At 40.7% G+C, this 7,258-nt stretch overlaps 1 pseudogene; it reads left to right on the top strand.

The window, feature by feature from the left end:
- The first annotated feature begins 645 nt into the window (after window positions 1-645).
- Window positions 646-1,526, top strand: LOC145715251 (uncharacterized; annotated as a pseudogene).
- The last annotated feature ends 5,732 nt before the right edge of the window (window positions 1,527-7,258 follow it).

The following is a 7,258-nucleotide window of genomic DNA, read 5'->3' as shown; positions in this document are numbered from 1 at the left end:
AAAATGACTCGGTCTTCCCTAGGCTGCATGAAAGTGAGCATGGATACTAACTAGGCAAACTGTTTGCTGCTTCTGTGAAGAACAGCTTCCTGAACTGTGAGCTGTACCAACACAGGTATGGAACCCTAAGCAAGGCACAGTATATCGGTATTCTTTGAAAGGGAAGAATAGTTATTTCATTTTGGATTTCAGTGCCTTGCATGACAAGTCACTTAATTAGCTAAAACCCTCTTAGAGTCATGTTTGATTGCAAGTTGTGTGTACTGTCCACCGCTAAGTGTCACTTCATTTAGATGGAATTAATGGAGGCTGAAGCACCCGTGCATTCACCTCTAGGACAACCCTCTTGAACTCGTGAAGAATTATGGGCCTTCTCAGGTAAGATTACGTGCAGGTCTTTCTCAAGGGCATAATCTTAAACACAGCCAAACCTAAGGCAGCTTTGGGCAGCCCACCGTGATAAGATATGCAGACATTGTGACCTCACAAAGCGCCTGGTCTCCTAGCAACTGCGGTGTAACTCTCACAGCCTGCCTCCTGATTTGGCTTCATGGTAGGAAATGCATCAGGGCCCTGAGGCGGCCGTGAGACCTGGCAAGCGTGGGCGGCCCCTAGTGGCCTCACATCCTGAGCAGCAAGAAGAAGATGGGGGCGCTGGCCCCAGGAGGCCCTGGCCCTGGCCGCCTGGAAAGAGCCTCTAGCGCTGCAGGAGGGGCCGCCCTGGAGGCGCCTGAGGAGAAGATGGTGTACACGAGGAGGCAGCAGCCCCCAGAGGCTTGCCTCCAGACGGGCCGGCCAGCTGCCAGGCGGAGGCGCCACGGAGCCCGGAAGGTGGCAGTCGGCCTGAGGAAGGTGCCGCCCCCGCCGCCGCCGTCCCGCGAGGATAGCAGCCCCCACATTCCCACGCCCCCCGGGCCCTATCCCGGGGTTCGCACCCTGGAGGAGAGTGGGAGGGCGGCCACCCCGACGTTGACCACCTTCCTCACCATCCGCGGAGTGGGCGACGTGTGGGTGGAGAGCAGCCTGGCAGAAGCGCGGCGCCAGGCGCGCCAAGTCCTCGAGTGAACCTGGAACCCATGGTGAGACTCCGCCGCTTCCCAGTGCCTGGGCATGAAATGCGGGCCACCGCCGCGCGACCTCTCAGCCCCGGGAAGGGTTGTGCCTTTAGGGATGAACCAGGGACAGCCGGGACAGCGTCCCCTTGTGCACTTTATGGGCGAAGAAGCACCAGACGGTCCCGGCCAGCGCCCCAGGATGCGGCGCTGCCTTCTGGGACTCCGGGGCAGCTGTGCCCCTCTGCTGCCTCCCAGCACCGGGTCTGCGGAGGGAGAAGACCTTTGGACAACAAGGGAGGTCCCCTTTCGTCCTAACCCCAGATTGAGATGTCTCCAGGACTGTAGGGGCAGATCCATGTTCTCTCTTTTTCCCTCATTGGTCTGAAGTTGTCAGAAGAAGCCATTCCACCCCCACCCCCTCCAAAGGAATTTGGTTCCATGCTTGTGTAATAAAGCTAGAATTTCCTTGCTGTTCACCCACCTCAGGCTCCTCCCGCCTCATTTTCTTTCTTTCTTTCCTTTTTTGACTGCCACTCTTTCTGGTCGAAAGATCGAATATGTGTGGAAAGTTGTTGCAATAGTTGGTATTCTCAATACCAATTGCAATCCTGGGTATTCTGAATCTCACACCTTTCCGAGTTTTAAGTGGATTCCAACGCTTTGACCAAGGATATTTTCTAAGATTTTCTAAGAAATTGAAGCGTATCACTGTTAGTAATGTAAGGATTTGTTTGGCTTTGAATGTCATGGGCTCGGTGATTACAAACCAAAAGATTCAAAGTTCAACTGTGTACACATTCTTAAGACTTTTCTAAAGATTTTATATTGAAATGTAATGTTTGTGTTTACTGAACTCCTAAAGGAAATGGTAGACACTTGGAAGGTTTTGTTTAGTAAAATTAACTTGGGAAATTCTTTATAAGTGGGTAAAATTGAAAATGCATTGAGAAACCACACGGTTTCTATTAAAAACCAATGAGTGAATTTCAAAAAATAATAAATAAATAAATAAATAAATAAATAAATAAATAAATAAATAAATAAATAAACAAACAAACAAACAAACAAACAAACTGGTGCTGGTTATGGACATGGATGGAATCCACTCGGAAATGACTTGGCCTTGTACCAATCTCACATACTGATCTGGGAATCTTTCCAGGATAATTTATTTTAAAATGGAAGTCACATAGTGTAAATGAGTAGGGGTAAGCGTGGTGACTAAACCTGCATACATAATAGCCGTTGGAATTCTCTGAAGTATTACTGATCTAGAGAGGTGGTACATTTTTTTTGGCACCAAATAACTGGTTGAGGTTATCTTTGGGCAAAAGAGATTTTCCTCACTTGTGTTTGTCATTGTTGTTGGATAACAGGAAATATCCACATTACCATGCATCACTCTTATAAATATCATGGCAGTTGGTTAACAGTTTTGCTCCAGGACTTTCCTTTATTAACTTACGTCCATGCATAGTTATGTTAGCAGGTATTGGTCTTTTGTTTGACAATCAAAGACCACAGGGATCAAACAGGAGAGCCACACAGAGTACTTTTCACTTTTATGATAGTGTTTATATCCTGTGGCCAAGCATGGAATTCTTGATTATCCAAGTGACCTCAGTTCTTTCTTGGTGGCAGCAAGACTTAATGGTGTTTAGTCAGTGGTGCTGCAGCCAGATTTTACTGCGATATCGGAAGGGCCAAGGAGTGATTTTGTACCACTATTCTTTCAAGTTAAGTATTGTGCAATAGAACCATCCATCTCAGGCTGAAACATGACCTATTAAATCTTCCATATTACGGTTTCTCTCTGCTTGGCAGCTTTTTAGGGGAATAATGAGAGTTGTGATTTTTTTTTTTAATTTTCTTTTAATGTTTATTTATTTTTGAGACAGAGAGAGACAGAGCATGAGTGGGGGAGGGTCAGAGAGTGAGGGAGACACAGAATCTGAAGCAGGCTCTAGGCTCCGAGCTGTCAGCACAGAGCCCATCGCGGGGCTCGAACCCACGGACCGTAAGATCATGACCTGAGCCAAAGTCAGACGCTTAACCGACTGAGCCACCTAGGCGCCCCGAGAGTTGTGATTTTGACTCTTGGGCTTGTAGAGTTCAAATGGCATAGCTTCCTAATATACAGTTTCCCAGTAAGCCTCATAGTCTTTTTTTCACTACTCAATGATAATGTGTTGTTACAAATACTGCCACATGAGTAAATAAAAGTGAATAATTATTTAAAAGATGCAGAGGGTTAAAGTATATTTGTTTCATAGGAAGCTTATATAAATTTTCGTTACTAGCTTCCATTGCCAATGGTATTTCAAATACAGAGGTTTTTCTCCCCCACCCTTCCCAAAGTAACTGTTTTAGCTAATTAGCCCCTGAGGAAAAGATACATATTTGTACAACTTCCCTATTGTATATAATTGTATAGTAATTAAAAATGAATCCAACGACCATATTAGAATGTAATTTCAACATATAGCTTATCGAGGTAGCTTCCCAGAGGGTTTTGAAATTAGATGTAGCTGGGAGGATAACTTTGCTCAGCACAGCTTTGAAACACAACCATTGACACCATGCAGTTATTTGAACTTAACTGAGAATCTTAGTTTTTCCCTGCTATACCTTGTTACTTTATTGCACTTGAACTTGCATTCATGCTTTGGGTTATCTGGGCTATCTGATTTCGGTTTGGATCTGAATGTCCATCCAAAAATCAATATGTTGTTTAGCTGGTCCCTTAAAAAATTTTGCCATTTCTAGTTTAAAAAACAGGATGTTAAAAAAAAATCTTTGTTTTTGCTAAATTTTTAGCAGAACCTTGCTGAAGTTTTGTTTGACAACTTATAAAATGTGAAGAAACAACTAATATAGTTGATTCATATATTAATAGGAAATTGAAAGTATTTTATGTATTCTTTTGGGCAGACTGTAAAAAGGAACTTGACACGGTGGCCTTTCTGGTGAGGCATTCATTTACTGTCTTCTAAAACGAGTCTGCGCTTAGGTTGTACACATTTTTGAAATAAATCCCATAGTCTTTATTCATTCTCATACCTTTATATCTCATATGGCACAAGTAAGGAGGAAGTTTATGACCTTGCTATGCTTGAGTGCCTATATGTGGTGACTGGCACCTCAAATAAGCTTTTGAATTCCTGGTGTCATTTTTATCCCCCTTCTACTTGTGACCCAGCAACTTAATTTTCGTTACAGAACCAGTAATGTTATAATTGTGGAGAGCAAGCTTCATTGTTGTTTACTGTCACTGTTGTGCTGTGTGTTTTGTCCATGTTTGAGTACACAATTTTTCCAGTATAATTTAAACCGGTGGCTGACACATATCAATTTGCTGTGTGCAAACAATAGTACTAGTGTTCTGAACACTGTTGAATAAAAATGCATGAAACATATTTGGATACAAAGAAATCTGAGCAATTTTGAACTCATAGTTTTTGGTGTTCCAAGGATTGCCATGGAGCTCTTAAAATCAGTGTTTTTAGTGCATATATAATTTATATATATATAATATTTATATCATTTAGTGGGTACATATATTATATAGTGGATATATATATATATATATTATATATATATATACACATATACATATACATATACATATACATATATGTATATGTATATATATATACATATACATATACATATATGTATATGTATATATATATACATATATAAAATTTGCTTTATTCGTGTGTTTAAAATATTTTTGGTAGAAGGTCATGTCTTATGGGAATTAGAACTCAGTTGTTTGTCATGGAACTGAATTGTGTTCTGGGACAGTTTAATGTGCACATATGATTAAGATTTACAATCTGCTTGTACTTTTCTTTTTAATGTATTAACTGTAAATACGTGTTAGGGAATGTGCAGTGTCTGGCTCTTCTAATGATGTTGGAAAGTTTTTGAAATGGAATCTTAGGTTTGCATGTGAATCGCAAAACAATGTGAGAAATTTTTATTTCTTTTGTTAACGGCAACACCCTGGAAGCCTGGAGATATGGTTTTTATGCTATTTTGGGAGTCAACAGTATGTCAATATCAAGTCTGATGATCTAGTGAATCCCTGAGACAATGCTTCATGTCAGAGTCCAAACCATTACCCAGTTTGCCACAATAAACACTTTAAAACTGCATCAAAGTTCATTTTGAGTCCTGACTCTAACCCCCTTCTAGTAGTGATGGAAAGCCTAACACTCACGTATGTTTATATTATAAAAGAACATAATGTGCTGCATAAGAGTAGCAGCAGTAAAGGCTGTCCTAGAGAATAAAGTAAAGCCAGAATTTTCATTCATTTTATTCATTTTCATATCATGTCATGTCATCCAACTTATCAACTTTGGTAAGATTCCTCCAAACTGTTTCCAAAATGGTTATACCAATTTACATGAACTTCTTTCTATAGTAGTGCCTGCGTAGTGTTTGTGAGCTCTGAATACTTGATAGCCTTGCCATCACTTGCTAATATGGGCTTTTTCATGTTATCTATTCTGGCAGATGTACAGATTTTTTTTTTTATTTGAGAAATTTCAATCCAAGTATTGTATACGAATAGTTAAAAAAAAAAAGAAAACAGCATCCAAATTGCAGATCAGGACTTGCAATAAAAAAAACAAAAGCTTTGTTTCCCCCACGAACACCTCTTCCCCAGAGGCAACACTTTCTTTTGTTTTCTTTTTTCTTTTTTTTTAAATCAGGGTTTTTTTAAACAGACCATTTTGTATGAACAATTTTAGATTTAGAGACAAATTGCACAAAAAATACAGTTTCCTCACCCCCACTAGTTTCTATAGTACCTTGCACTCATGTGGATACATTAATTATAAGTGTTGGATGAGCTATCATTGGTTGACACATTATCATTAGACACATTATCATTACTAACAGTTAGGGTTTATTTTGTGTTATATAGATTCCTAAGTTTTGAGAAATGTAAATGGTATGTACCTACTATTGCAGTATCATACAGAATAGTTACACCACCCTAAAGTGCCCTGTGCTCCACCTATTACCACTTCCTCTCTCCCCCTAAACCCTAATAGCCACTGGTCTTTTTACTGTCTCTGAAGGTGTTTTCTTGTTGCTGTTGTTGTTGTTGTCGTTGTTGTTGTTGTTGTTTTGCTTTGTTTTGTTTTTCCAGAATGTTATCATAGTTGGAAACATAAAGCATATGGCTTTTCTGATTGGATCCCTTCACTTAGTAATCCACATTTAAGTTTCCTCCATGACTTTTAAGTAGCTCCCTTTCTCTCTCTTTCCTTCCCTCCTCTTCTGTCTCTCTGCCTTCCTTTCATTGAGGGAGTTTATTTTTTAAAACAGCTTTTGGTTTACAGAAGAAGACTGGAAAGTGCAGAGTTCCCCTGTTCTCCCTCCTACCCCCCAAAACATAGTGTTCCCTATTGTAAACTTCTTGTGTCAGTGTAGTGCATTTGTCACAACGGATGAGCCAAAATGGAAACTATTATTAACGAAAATCCCAAGTTTACCTTAGCATTCACTGTGGTGTGCAGTTCTGTGAGTTTTGACAAATGCACAATGCCATGATTCAAAGCATTTCAATGTCTTACAAGATGTTTCACTGCCATAAATATTCCCTGTGCTTCATCTATTATTCATCTGTCCCTTCCCCTCTGAGTTCGTGGCAACCACAGGCCTCTTTACTGCCTCCATTATTTGAGGCAACACTTTTAACTGTTCCAGGTTTATATTCTTTTCTTAGGTATCTTCATGAATATAAGTAATATAGCATACTGCTGCTTATTGATTTGTCAGTTTTAAGCACCGTGTACTGACTTCCTATGTGAAGATGACATATAGGTCGCTTAAGCCACCTGTCTTCTCTCTCCTCACCTTCCCATATATTCCTGAACTTCTATCTTTGTACTGTTTCAGTCAGGTCCAGCCAACCAGTGAGTCACTATCGGTATTTTAAAGAGTTACACACGTGATGGGAAATCCGAGAAGCCAAACAAAGGATGGCGAAGCAATCAGGAATTAGTATCATCAGAAAGCTGTTTCCACCCCAGGGCTAGAGAAACTCAGAACCACACCTAGCAGGAACTGAGATCATGGGGGAAGAGGCTCTTGGAAAGAAGCTAGAATTTGGAGGAGATAAAATCACTGGTAGCAAGTGGAGGGGGAGAGAGAAAAACTTCTGGACTTATACCTTCCTCCCT

This window comes from Panthera onca (genome assembly GCF_046562875.1).
Source record: "Panthera onca isolate mPanOnc1 chromosome Y unlocalized genomic scaffold, mPanOnc1 haplotype 2 h2.ChrY_unloc_1, whole genome shotgun sequence".
Taxonomy (NCBI): domain Eukaryota; kingdom Metazoa; phylum Chordata; class Mammalia; order Carnivora; family Felidae; genus Panthera; species Panthera onca.
Note: the sequence above shows the minus strand (reverse complement) of the source record. Positions and strands in the feature narration are given on the sequence as shown.